This window comes from Quercus lobata, chromosome 4 (assembly GCF_001633185.2).
Source record: "Quercus lobata isolate SW786 chromosome 4, ValleyOak3.0 Primary Assembly, whole genome shotgun sequence".
NCBI lineage: Eukaryota > Viridiplantae > Streptophyta > Magnoliopsida > Fagales > Fagaceae > Quercus > Quercus lobata.
In genome coordinates this window covers 48,878,740-48,894,260 of record NC_044907.1, presented here as the reverse complement: position 1 = coordinate 48,894,260, position 15,521 = coordinate 48,878,740, and positions in this window count along the sequence as shown.

Genomic DNA, 15,521 nt, shown 5'->3' with positions numbered 1-15,521 from the left:
TGGATTCACGTGACTTATCAATTTAGAGGAATGATATATCTACAACATTTTTACAACAAATCCTAAGTGACAGGTTGTTACTGGTTGTTATTGTTGGGGCAAAAAAGTAATCTTAATGTTAAGTTCAAATTTGAACCAATAACAACTAACCACCTATGATTTGTTGTAAAAATGTTGTAAGCGTAACACTTCTCATCAATTTAAATACAGTATATTATTATTGCCTCTTAGATACTATTATTATTATTATTTAATACAAATTCTTTGTATATCGATTATATATTTGTTACGTGTATATATATATATATATTAATGTTTTTTAAATAAAATAATTGAAGTTTGAAATTAAAAAAAAAGAAACTTAGCAAATTATAATCAATAGTGAATAAAATAGAACACAAAAATAATAACTTGTTTTACAACATTTATTGACTTCGAATATGCTTTTCATAAATTATTGATTTCAAATATGCTTATTGACTTTACGGCAACATTTATTTACTTAAAAAGGAATCTTATCCAATTTTTTCTAGAGTAATGTTTTATATTTTTTTCATTAATTTTATTTTATTTTTAAAAAAGTATGATAAGAGCTAGTGACTTATGGCTTGTTTGGATGTTTAAAAAAAGAGGGAGAGTAGAAGGAGGGAGAGTAATTTAATTACCTTGTTTGGAAGTTTTTTAAGGAATGAAGGGGAGGGGTTTCAACTACCTGTAACCCCTCATTTTTAATTTCCCCAAATTGGAGAGATTTTGAGGGAGATTAGAGTAGATAAATTATTAACCAAATGAATTCCCTAACTTACCCTTTCTAAATTAACAAAATTACAAACTCTCTCATACAACTTCTTCAAGCATCAAACAGCATCAAACATGATCATCCAAAATATAATCCTAATATTTTCCTCCCAATTTTCTCAACAACCAAACAGATTATAAACCTCATATTACACTCATTCTTCAAGCATTAACAGTCAAAAAATTCATCACAATAAAATAACGTAACAAAATTGAAGCCAATCATAACAACACAACATTATGTTGGTTATAGCCAACATTTCCACATGCAATCACAGAGCTTAGTGGAGATTGAGAAAACGTACGTAATGGAGAAAAGAGTTTGGATCGTATGGATTTTCCGAGTTTGACTTTTTTATTGTGCTCAGCCAATCGAGATCGTATCGGACCAAAAAAAAAAAAAGAATAAAAAAAAAGGGATCATATCGGACCAAGTTCTGAATGAATGGGTCTATGCATGTTTTCTTTCTCCTTTTTGATGTCTTTTGCTGTAATGGGGGCTGAGGAGTATTTTATATAAAAATAATAATAATAAATCAAAGAAATATTCAAAATTTAATATTTTGTTGATTTTTTCAGTAAACAAACAAACAAAACATTTTAAAAAAAATTATTATCAATTAAGGATGGTTTTTTTTAGTATAATAAAAAAGAAAAAAAATATTTAATCATAGACCAATGTTGATTATTTAATTCACATTAGAAAAAAATTATTAAAAAAAATATTGCATGCTATAGTCATAATTATTTAATCTAACAAATTAATCATAGACCAATGTTGCAAGTCAATTTTCAAATAGGGGTAAATTTGTCTATTTAAATCATTTCCTCTCCTCTCCCTCCTCATTTTTAAAACATCTAAACAAGAGGAAGGGCTAATTACTCCCTTCCTCCATATTAATTTTAAAAACATCCAAATAAGGTAGAGGATAATCATTCTTCTCTACTCTCCTCCCCACTACTCTCCTCCCCTCTACTCCCTTCTACTCTCCTTCCTCTCTAAACTTCCAAACAAGTCATTAGTCCATGGTAGACTTAAGCATAATCTCCTACATCTAACTCTTATCTTAACAAAAAATAAGAATCCACTTATATTGAGCTAAACTTAAGCTATTGGTCGCACATTAACAAGATCTAATTTAGTATTCATATTTTTTTAAATATTATAAATAATTTTGTTTATTTATTTTGCCTATCTGGATTTTGGTGTGTCATTACACAATGTAATTAACCATCTTCTTTCTCATAATATATTTTTTCTAATTATACTTTTATTTATTTTTTATTATTAATAATTGAGATTTAAAGTGATCTTTATTTACATGGATTGAAATCAACTACAATATCTAACCCTATTTTGATACATTTTTGCTCGAATTGCATGTCGTCGGTTTAAATAAGGAATTAAATTAACAACGGCCGATGTTGTCAATTTGAATAAGGAATTAAATTGATTCGTTTTCATAAGTGGGCCTCGAGCATGCTTACTTATAGGGTGTTCGCGGTGCGGTGCGGTTTTAGGTCATTTTTAGCACCACACTTTGCAGTGCGGTTTAACTAAAACCATAATTACACCGTCGTACCTTATTTTTGCGATCAAATGTGCGATGCAGTGCGGTGTGGTGCGGTTTAGAGTTTAGTCAAAATCATAACCGCACCGTACCGCACCTTATTTCTGCAGTTACATGTGCTATACTATGTATAAGATGCGGTTTGAAGTCAGTATATTTTTCGAATTTTAGGCTTTTTCTACTCAGCCAAAAACTAATTTTTCCCTTTTTTGGACCATGTTTTAAATTATTAAGCTAGTTTTTCTTTATTTTGAGTTGACTTTTCTAGTTAACACTTGTTACGATTATTAAACTTTTTTTTTTTTTGAAAACTAGGGTTATTAAACTATTAATAATATATTTAATATTAAAAATAAATAAATATATTAATATATAGAGAGTGTGTGGTGCGGTGCGGTTTGTGTCGTTTTCTTATTATAAAACCGTAAACCGCATTGCACCATGCGGTGTGGTGCGGTGTACTATTAATTGCAGTGCAGTGGTTATGTCATTTTACAGGCGATTTTGGTGCAACTTTTACGGTTTGGTGCAACTTTTATGGTTTGTGCAGTTTGATGAATACCCTACCTGCGATTTTGGTGCAACTTTTATGATTTGTGCAGTTTAATGAACACCCTACTTACTAACATTAAAAAGTCTTGCTTTATCATTCAGAGTCAGCTATGGCCCTCTTCTCAAAAAAAAAAAAAAGAGTCAGCTATGGCCCTCTTCTCAAAAAAAATAAAAAGAGTCAGCTATGGCCCATGCTCTTCAGTCAACTTTGAAGTAACTTAGACGTGATAGTTGTGAAATGGGGGTCTTCGGATCTCCCCAGATATAGTAATTATTGGGCACTTATTGGCTTTATTGCTAAAAAAAGCGTATATGAGTATGATTATAATTATGAGTATGATTACAATATAATTAAGCCAACGGTTTATCCAAAAAAAAATCCATTGCTACCACTAATCATATTGGGGAATTTCCTTTATTTCCAGAAAAGTTAAAAGTTGTATTATTTAAAAAAAAAAATGCTAAGTTAAAAAGTTTAGGAATGACAAAAAATATATTCAGATAATAACTTTTGATGAATTATCAAAACCGAGTGTCTCAAAATATATTTCCATTAAAACACAGAGACCCATAAATCAATATATCAGATAATATCTCATAGTACAAAAATTATAATATATTACGTTCACAAATTATAAGATTTGAAGCAAAATTCAAAAGTAATTAAAAAAAAAAAAATCATCAAGTACAAACTTGACCCTAAACAAAACAATCAAACATAATCATAAGTGATACCGAAAACCCAACCATAATTAAAACACCAAAATCCCAGCTAAAATAAGAGACCAAAACCAAAATATTTTAATGATTTTTACAATCAGATCTAGAAGTTATCGAACAAAAAAAAAAAACATGGTATAAAGCTACTGTTTTAGAAGCTCAAGCCAAAGCCAAAGCCTTTCGATAGATACTTCACAGATCTGGAACAACAACAACAACAACAACAATATTAACAATCTAAACCATCCAAATAATTTTTTTAAAAGAAACTAATATCATAACCTATTAAGTTTAAAACATATATATTATAGAAGATTCAAAGAAATACAGACTGAATCTAATAACCGAAGAATCAGATAAAAGGCAGAGAGAGATCGAACCTTATGTGGGGTGGGGAGACTCAGAGAGTTGCGCCAAAAGCCTAGCCACCGAGAGAGAGCAAAATCAAAGGGACGACAGTTGTGTCAGGGTGTTTGTATTTATACCAAGTCTTTGCGTGCTGCTCAAGTTGGGGAGCGTGAATTGAGCGCGTGTTTTGTTTTAATACAAGAGTTGATGTTTGACATACACGCGCTATAAATTCGCGTTTAAAATTGTGTTTCCCGTAATTTGCGGATGCTGGTCGGCTTGGGTGAATGGAAAAGTCCACTAGACTGGATTCGGATCCTCTCCATTTCTATTTGAAATGGAGAGTGTCTAGTTAAGGATTAGGATTTGTTTAAAAAGAATCTAAGATTTATAAAGTGCCACTTCAATTAAAAGTTTTTAACTCAACTAAATAACAAATAATTATGATAATTAAAGTTAACTATAATTCAAAAGCAAAAAACGCACCAGATCCTTGTATTTGTTTTTTGGATCCCCTTCAAGACTCAATTCTTCAATCCCGACTGCCCATCAGCCACCGGCCACCATCTTCAGTATTATTGCGCTACTGTCGACCCATGAGTTGATTTTCCAAAACTGGGGCGTCGTTTCTCTCTCTCTTGTTCTTCGTTTGGCTTTTGTTACAGGCCCTGCGAGACGTGAATTTCGTGTTTATTTTATGTTCTGTGGTTGTGATTTATGGCTTGTTTTATATATTCAACTTTTGATGCTTCGTTAGTCTTTTGGCGTTTCTGAATATGATGAACTTGTGGTGAGAGAAGAAAAAGAAATGAAAAGAAAGTGAGAAACCAACAAAAGCTGGAAACTTCAAATTAGGAAAAAACTACCACATTGCCAAGCCGCCGACACCAACATTGTATATAAATACTCTCAGCTAAATTAATTCTTTTTTTTTTTTTTCCTTTTCTTTGCCTTTCCAGTAATTTCTTTATAACCAAATAAATCAAAATTCAAAACTTTAGATCAAATAATAATCAACATCCACCAACCAAAATCTAGAAATCAACATACACCCACCAAAATTCAAAACCCAAAAATCAACATACACCAACAATCAAACCTAGAAACAGGTATGCATATCCAGAAATTTGAACCCAACATAAACCCACTAAAATCAAAAGATTTGCATCATCTTTATTCACAAAATCAACACCAATCTCCAAGTTGTAAACGCACCAATCCATCAAAACACAAAATCAGATCCAAGTTGGAAACCCACCAATCTCCACCAAGCTTCCACACAGTGTGGTTCAGGTTCGCCATGGACGATGTGAGGGCAAGCTCAGCTTGGGTCGCCACCCACTCCTCCCATGTCGTCGTCAACTTCGCAAGTTTTAGGCGCATGGCTAAAAATTTGGTTTTTTGCTTGTGTGTTAGTTCTGTAACAGTGATATTAACAGTGCTGCATTTGGAGGCTGAGGAATTTTGGATTGAGAAAGTTGTGGACAATCCAAAATCCAATCTGTGCGTCTTTTGCTTTTGAACCATAGTTAACTTTGGTTACCATAGTTATTTGTTATTTGGTTAAGTTAAAAACTTTTAATTGAGGTGGCACTTTGTAGACCTTAGATTCTTTTTAAGCAAATCCTAACCCTTAACTAGACACTCTCCATTTCAAATAGAAATGGAGAGGATCCAGATCCCACTAGACTCCCAAGGCTGTTTGGATTTTAAAAAATAGTCACTCATCACTCAATTATTATTACTCATCACTCTATAACTCATTACTTATCACTAAAAATATCACAACTTTTTAAGGTGACATGTTTGACACTTGTTTCCAACTTTGATAACTCAAAAAATTTTACTTTTTGTGGGACTCACGAATTGACTTGGTGCAGCTTTTACCTCTTATTTCTGTTTCTTTTTTCTTCTTTCTTTCCTTCAACCCCCAATACCCAAACTCACCGAACCCATCGAAAAGGAATGGAAAAAGAAAAAAGAAACCAAACCCAGAAACCCAATGTGAAAAGGAAAGAAAAGAAGAAAAAAGAAGAAGAAGAAGAAGAAGAAAAGAATAGAGAAACCAAGCCCAGACCCAGCGTGAAAGAAAAGAGAAGAAGAAGAAGAAGACAACGCGTGTTGGAGATAGCAAAAGGTCTAACTGGATTTGACTACTCTCTGACCGTAAGTCCCTCAAATATGTGTGTATTTACCAAAATGTCATCATAACTTAGTTTCCATAACTTGAAAACACCCAAAAGTTGTTTTTAGTTTTGCTAACTCATCACTCAAAAACCAGAAAGTTGAGTGATAGAAACAAAAAATGAAAACAAATCCAAACACACCCTTCTGCCATGGGACCCACCAATTTTGAGTTATGGGTGATGAAAACGAAGTAATGGGTGATGGGTGATAGAAAATATGAAATCCAAACAGCCCCTAAACTTCTATAGGCTGGGGATTCTTTTTTTTTTTTTTTTTTCAAAATCATATGAAAATAAAATTTAAAAAATTAAAATTGAAAATAGTTTTTAGAAAATAATTTTTAAATTATATATGTTTGGCTTCCACTTTTAAAAAAAAATTTTCAAAATACTAAAAACAAAAAATGATGTTCGGGAGACTATTTCTATTTTTTTTTTTTTTAAAAAATTGTCAAAAAAGATAACATGTAGAATTTGCAGATTACTTTTTATTATTTTTTTATTTTTTATAATGATAAGGATAGAACTCATGTATTCTTTATTTTTATTTTTGGATAGTGATAAGATTTAAATTTGGAGCATGAGATTTTTTTTTTTTTTTTTGGTAATAAAGATAGGCTCCATTAAAATCGTTTTCTGTATTTTGAAAATGAGAAGTGTTACGTCCATAACATTTTTACAACAAATCATTAGTGGTTAGTTATTATTGGTTCAAATTTGAATTTAGCACTGAGATTACTTTTTTAACCCAATAATAACAACCAGTAACAACCTGTCACTTAAGATTTGTTGTAAAAATGTTGTGAATGTATCATTTTTCTTTGAAAATACCCTCTCAACTGTTTTCAAAATCTTGATTTGAACAAAGAAGATATGATATAATTTTCTGAAAACTATATTTAAAGAACATCAACCAAACAATATATTCAAGTGTGGGACCCACCATTTTATGATTTAAATTTTATTTAAATTCTCTTACCAAATAGGCCCCTAGTTTTTTTTTTCTTCTTCTTCTTCTTTTAGGTTTGAGAGGATAAAAAACTTCTAGTTTTATTTTGGTTTGTCATACCATAATGACAATCAACATCGAGTATGAAGGGACATGTTTTCTCTATTAAAAAAAAAAAAAAAGGAAAGAAAGTATGAAGGGTTTTGAAACATTAAATTTGGTAAATATAAAATGACTTATTTTCATATTTTGCAGCAAAGATAAATGAGGTTTGTTAGCAATTAGCACCACTTCTCATGAAGCTTCTGATGGTTCATTTGAATACTGTTTATTTTGTTAAAAATTGAAAACACTGTAACAAAATAATTTTTAAATATGTGAATAATATCATAGGACCCAAAAAATTTTGTGAGTCCCATAAATAATGCACAGAACTCACTAAAACTCAGTTAATGATCTTCTTAAAAAAAAAAAAAAAAAAGTGAAATGCTGGACGTGGAAAGCAGACGTGCGATCCAAACTGTTACTCAATAGGATTAGCCGTCTTTGCTGACTTTGAATTTTCAGCACACTTTAAGGATGGTCCAAAAACAAGTCCAAGTTTGTAGAAAAGTGGTTAGGAGTTGCTCAAATTCTCAAAAGCAACAATGTAGCAATGGTTTGTCACTAAGAAGTTCATGGGCGGATTTAAAAATTAAAGTTAGGTCATTGCTAGACGACATGAGGAAGCACTTGTACTAGGGTCGTCGCTGACACGCGCCCAGACACTCAACCCCGCACGCCGACCTCATTTCCTAATACGTCTACTTTCTGTAGTGCCGTGTTGCCGCTTGCCAACCAGTTATACTAACATGAGCTGTTGATCTAATCTAATGGTTATAAAAGTTGAGCCACGTCAGCGATCCGTGTGCCCATTTAATCTCTTTGCCAATTCAATTTGCTCTCTCAGTCCTCACCACACTCCGTGGGTTTGTTTCAGTAACGACATTTTCTAGGAAACGAGTCATTTTTCAAGAAGTATTTTCTATAAAATTATCTTATTTTCGAATGTTTGGTAGCAATTTTAAATGAGTTGAAAAATAACCTCCTAACTTCCCTTATTTAGCTTGCTATGAGATATAGTTGTTTTCCAAAAAAATTTAATGGAAAACAATCTCTAAAAATAAGCCTTACTTTTTATATTGACCAAAAATAGTTTTCCTTTGACTCATATTTTTTTATGCTACCAAACACTGAAAAATATGGAAAACTATCTTTATACAAGGTTTTCCATTGAAACAAACGGAGCGTTATTCTTTATTTTCTTTCTCTTTTATTTTTTTCAATTTTTATTTGACATTTAGACATGACCAAAACCCCTTTGACTCTCATTTTGTTTCGTTTTTGATTAGTTTGATGAATGGCATTTTGTTTCAGTTTTGATTAGCTTGATGAATGGGTTTTCTTGTTTGGATTTCTGGTATTATTGCCATTTTTAAAGCTGGTTTTTGGGTGGGCATTGAAGATGTTTGTTGAAATGCTCCATAGAGTTTTAGTTTATCTCTTTGTATTCTGCCTTTTTTTTTTTTTTGGATTTTAATGCTAAAACTGTAATGCTATGTGTATGGAAATTGGATTTTATTTTTATTTTTTATTATTAGCTTGATTAATGGGTTTTCTTGTTGAGTGTAAAGCTTGATGGTTTTGCTTGAGTTTGAAAATTGGGGTTTTGCAGTATGACCGAATCTGTTTTGATTGAATGGAAATGGGTTTTCTTGTAATTGTTGTGTGTATAGGTCTTTTGGCATTTTGGAAATGTTGATACCAAATGTATGATTTTTTTTTTTTTCTGACCCTGATTTCTTTGCCTAAGATTATCCATTTCTTATTCCTTAGTTTCTTTCACTGAAACAGAACTATGATTCTTAACTTGATAATAATTTCTCAGTTTGAAGTTTGTCACAATGGATCAGTTTTTTTCTCATTCCCTATGTTACTACAGTGGTTTGAGTTGTGAAATGCAATGAAGATGTTTGAGAAAATATATGTTACAAATTTGAAGTGATGTTAATCTGTTTTATTTGTATGTTGTGTAGTCTTGAGGGAGATTCATCATATTGAGAAATGCAGGAGACTCTTTAATTGGCTAATTCATTCAGGAGATTCATCTTGTGTAATGGGAAGAAAAAAAAAAAAAAAAAATTGAAGTTTCAAACGGATTTGTCTCGGCCATGGGATCATTATTTTTGCCTTCCATTGTTGTCATTGTATAATTGAAGTTCTAAGCAAGTTGTATCTTCATGTAGTGGCTGTTTTTTTTTTTTTTTTTTTTTTTTTTTTTTTTTGATGAATAAATGTAATGTAAACAAATTTGTTTTGCAAATACCATATTGTGACGAAGTTCTATTATTAGCTTTTTAGGTCTTAATGCATTCCAATTTTTTATCTAGTTTAAATAGAGTCATTCTTGCTGGGAAGACCCACAGTTCTGTGTGTTTAAATATGCTTGGAACAAAGTACTGAGTAGTAGGAAGCTTAGGAATGAGATTCACTTTTTAGACTAATGGCATCACGTCCAAACTGGTCACTATCAGTTTTATATATATTTGACTGTTGTCTGGTGATCATAAATTTATATCATAGGCGTAGATTGGGTCCATCCACTTACTTAAAAAAAAAAAAAAAAAACACGAAAGAAGAAGAAGAAGAAGAAGGGTTGAGTCCAATCAATTGTGTCATTATTGGAAGGACCATCCCATGACTCAATCCACTTGGATTAAATATAATATAAGACAATGCGACATTATTGAGTCTCTGGAAAGTGATTTTGAGTATAGGTTTATGGATATGGAATCTTTTTACCAATACCATTTCTCTTTCGTAAAAGTTTCTTTGGTATTTGGTTTTGTAGTTGCGCCTGTGATTTTCTTCTTTTCACCTCTCAACTTAAGTACGTGCAATGCAACTTTCAGTTCTTCCTATTTTTGAATTGGGCCTTGAAAAGTTGGGCTGTCCACATTACTTTAAATTGGGCCTTATCAAACTTGAAATTGAGGCTGTCAATTTTGCCTAATCAAACCATCAAACTTCTCAAATAGTATTCTGGAAGGGGATGCTGCAAATGTTCAGAGTCCTTGAAAGAGAATGAAGAAAAACCTTATGCGCCATCTCTTCATTGAATAACAATATTCGGTGTTTAAATGCGTTTAGTAAGAGTGTTTGAGTTATGATGCTCATTTTAGAGTGTATAAACACTAAATTTAGAAAAATCTTTCTACTAGTTTTTAATTTCAAACTACGGTGATTAATAACAATTTTGTAAATATTTAAAAACTATAGGTCCTACTTACATATCACTCTTTTAAAAAAAAAAAATACACGCATACCAAACACACAATTATATTTTTTCATTTTTGAAAATATGTTATTAGAAAGAGATAGGTTCAAGTTACACCTAGTGTAACTGTTTAGAGTTACACATTTTTTTAAACCATTGGATTTAAGTAGATCCAACGGTTGAAAAAATACTATAATTATTATAAATATTCTGATTAGAATCTAATTAATTACCCTCATGTATTATCTTCCAAACCTATCTCTAAACCCAAAAAAAGTTTCACTTCTGAGTCTCTCTCTAGTTTATGTTTCTCTCTCTCTCTACGTTTCTCTCTCTCTCTCTCTCTTTCTCCTCAACCACCTCCACGGGTTGCCGGCAGTTAAAAAAAAAAAAAAAAACCAAAAAAACCAAAATGGTGTACAAAAATGCTATTGCTGGCGTACAACCATATCCTCAGCCCATCTCAGAGCTGCCTACCACAATTGCTTCAACAGGTTCCAACTTCCAAATCCGAATCCATCCTTCTTCTTTTTTAATTTATTAGGGAAAAGGGGTTTTTTTATTATTATTTATTCTTCAACAAAAATTTAATGTACAGATAGTATTCAGAGAAGTTCGTGAAGGGTCAATGGAAGAAAGACAAATGTGTTTTTGAGAGGCAAAAATACAGAGCTTGCCTTGCTTTACCTTCCTTCATTTTGCTCCCTTTTCTTCAATTAATTATTTGAAATTTTTTATTCCATTCTTACATAATCGACTATTGTTCACAGGAACATTTGGATGTGTTAAATATGTTATTATTAACAACGCGATGTGTTATACCATGTTGTGTATGCTAGAGTGGATGCGGAAGGAGAAGTATAGAATAGGAACACCGAGAACACGAGAATTACGTGGTTCAGCCTTGTTGACCTACATCTACGGAGGAATCCATTGGCCTACATCTACGGAGGAATCTCTTAAGGACTACATCTTTATTATATATGAGTGTAGTACAATAACCTGTGTTACAATGAACCCTAACATAAGTATATATAGGCGACTACCCTAACATGAATATATATATAGGCGACTAAATCCTAGACTACTAGTATAAGCAGGACTGAGCTTGGGCCTATTACATTAGGCTAACATATCTAATATATATCTCTAACAGGATGATAAGCAAGGTTGGATCTTTTTTCCTCTCTTCATTGTGGTAAGATTCATATGGTTGTGTGTTTGAAATCTGAACATTTGGTTAAAATGGTTTTGCACTGGTTTGTGAGTGCTCTGTTTCATTTGCAAGTAGCCTTTTGTCGATGTTGTTGTAACCAAGTGCAAGCACTATTTCTGTGAGCATTGCACGTATCCCTTCTATTTCTATGAGGAAGCACTACTTCAGTCAACTATTTGTGGATTTTTATGATAAAATTTTTTAACATTTAAAAAAGAAAATCAGATCACACATTTAAAAAATTAACCCTTTTAAATTTTAAAAAAGAAGCTGGCAACGGATTAAATTGCAAACTTGAAATGAATGAAACATGGCAATGCAATAAATCAGATCACACATTTACTGCACATTTACAAGTCCAAGTTGCAAGTTATTCATTGGTTCAGTTTCGGCAATGTTGCAGACATAGTAAATGACAAGTAGTTTAGCTATAGTTTCTGTACCAATCTGTAGGTTGTATATGCATTGTATTTAATCAGTTAAGCTTTGGCATTTGTCATGTTTTCATTAGTGGATTAGGCCAGTCAGATATTATGTTAGTAATCGTTACTCCATCGTTATAGTTCTCTGTTTTAGTTCCTATTTCTTGTACACGAGCAGAGTAATTTAATGTTCATTCCCACAATGAGAAAGTTTATCATTTTTCTCATAAGACATATTTTGCCTAGGTGAGGAAGTGGGTTCTTATAATGGGCTTAAGGTTCATGCATGGATCAAACACATAAAGTTGTTATATGGGTGTAAATAACTTGATGATTATGGTTATAAAATTATTTCTCAGTGAAGTCTTTTAAAACATGTGTTTTCTGCATAACAGAAATATTGAAAGTGTAGATTAATAGTTATGATTTGAATTGATAGGAAACAAATTTTTTTTATCAAACAGGTCCTCCATATGATTTTCTTATTGATGATATTTTTTTCTTTTGATTCCTTTGATATCCATGTATCCATGTTGATCTCTTTGATGATTATGGTTAGTCTTTGATAGAATGATGTATCTTGAACGATTTTTGTATTGGGTATTTAGGAATTTATGTCCTGTTGATTTTGTAGGGAATTTAACCAAAAATTCCTAACCTGTGAGAAACAAAACAAATAGAGAAAACACACGTCAAAGAAAATAATCACACGCACAAGACAATATTTACGTGGTTCGGCAATTTGCCTACGTCCACGGAGTTGCAGGGATTTCACTATTATCAGGGAAAATACAATAGTGCACAAGAACACTCTCAAGAAACCCAAATCCCAATTACACCCTAGCACTCTCTCACAGAAAAATAAGAATAGAAACTGACTGCCTCTCTATTCTCTATTTTCTCTCATGTGACTGCTAACTAGGTTAATTGGAATAACACATTTTTTCTTTTCTCTGCAATGTAGCCGCCTATCTCATAAAGCAATATATATATGTTACTTTATGTAAGTCGGTCAAGTGGGATTCTTTTTCAACTTGTATTAGGTCACCTTTTTGGCCGGATTGGGCTTGGTTGGCCCTTATGGGCTTGTGGCATAATTCAAGCCACACTAACAAATCTCCACCTTGGCTTGAATTGATCAAGCTTCACGAGCAAACTCCTCCATCAGCTCCACCTTAACCCTTAAGGGCTCACAAGCTGCAAACATCAGCCACAATCCTCCATAACACAATCCCTCATCCCTGCAACTCATCCTCCTGTCCTCAAGCTAGAAGACCAATTGAAGCTGCGCACAGCTTCAACTTCTCAATAGTGACACCCTTAGTCAACATGTCTGCCGGGTTCTTAGATCCACAAATCTTCTCAAGCATTACCAGCTTATCTTCAACAAGGTAACGGATAAAGTGGTATTTTGTCTGTATGTGCTTCGACTTTGAATGAAAAGCCGAATTTTTGGCAAGGAAGATTGCACTCTGACTGTCACTGTGTAGAATGCCCATCTCCTGCTTCTTACCCAATTCATCTAAGAAACCATGTAGCCAAATCATCTCCTTTCCAGCTTCAGTTGCTGCAACATACTCAGCTTCTGTACTAGACAAAGTAACAATCTTCTGTAGATTTGAAGCCCATGATATAGTTGTACCACCCAGAGTAAAAACAAACCCAGTAGTACTTTTTCTACTATCAATATCACCAGCAAAATCAGCATCTACATAACCCTGCAGTTTCAAACTTGCACCTGTGAAGCAAAGACATGTATCTGATGAACCCTTCAGATATCTCAGAATCCACTTGACTGCCTCCCAATGCTGCTTTCCAGGCCTACTCATGAATCTGCTCACAACTCCCACTGCATGTGCAATGTCTGGCCTTGTACACACCATAGCATACATCAAGCTGCCAATAGCTGAGGCATAGGGTACCTTGCTCATATGGTCCCTTTCTACTTCTGTCTTCGGTGACTGTTCTTTGCTTAGTTTGAAATGACTACCCAAGGGTGTGCTCACTGGTTTAGCTTCATTCATATTGAACCTGCTGAGAACTTTCTTCACATACTCTGATTGTGAAAGCTTCAATGTACCATTAGCCTTGTCTCTAATGATTCTCATACCAAGGATTTGCTTTGCAGCTCCCAAATCCTTCATTGCAAACTGTTTGGACAATTGCTTCTTCAGATTATTGATCTCCTCAATGCTAGACCCTGCAATAAGCATATCATCCACATATAACAGTAATATGATGTAAGAATTGTCAAAAAACTTAACATAGCAACAGTGATCAGCTTCACATCTCTTGAACCCAATTCTGTGCATAAAACTGTCAAATTTCTTGTACCACTGTCTAGGAGCTTGTTTTAGGCCATACAAGCTCTTTCTCAGTTTGCAGACTAAATTCTCTTGTCCTTGAGCAATGAACCCTTCTGGCTGAATCATGTAAAGGTCTTCCTCCAAGTCACCATGAAGGAATGCTGTCTTCACATCTAACTGCTCAAGATGTAAGTTTTCTGCAGCCACCATTCCCAGTACTAGTCTGATTGTTGACATCTTCACAACTGGAGAAAATATCTCTGTGTAGTCAATTCCTTCCTTCTGCTGGAACCCTTTAACAACTAATCTGGCTTTGTAACGTTTGCTACCATCATGCTCATTCTTTATTCTGTATACCCACTTGTTGTGCAAAGCCTTCTTTCCTACTGGCAATTCAGTTAGTTCCCATGTTTGATTCCCCAACAAGGAATCCATCTCATCCTTCATGGCTAACTCCCACTTGCTTGAATTCTCATCTTGCAAGGCTTCATCATAACACTCTGGCTCACCACCATCAGTCAACAGGAGATAATTTAAAGTGGGTGAATAACGCTGTGGAGGTCTAATGTTCCTGGAAGATCTGCGGGCTTCAGCTACAGGTGTACTCAGATCTACCTGTGAATTTACATTCTCCTTATCTTCTTCACCCCTTTTCTGGACAGTACCTTCAGTCAATTCATCTAAGTTGACAAACTTAGATTTCTTTTGATCTATCTCTGTAACATCTGACACTACAGTTGACCTGTCCTTGTACATAACCTGTTCATTAAATATCACATTTCTACTTCTGATGATTTTCCTGTTTTGTTCATCCCAAAACCTATAGCCAAATTTCTCATCACCATAGCCAATGAAAAAACATATTTTAGACTTTGCATCAAGTTTACTACGAGCATCAGAATCAATATGAACATAAGAAACACAACCAAAAACTTTTAAGTGTGAAAACTTTACTTCTTTACCGCTCCAAACCTCCTCAGGAAGTCTGAACTCCATGGGAACTGAAGGTCCTCGGTTTATCAGGTAAGCTGCAGTACTAACAGCATCAGCCCAAAAAGTTTTTGGTAGTCCAGCATGCAACCTCATACTCCTAGCACGCTCATTGAGAGTTCTGTTCATGCGCTCAGCCACACCATT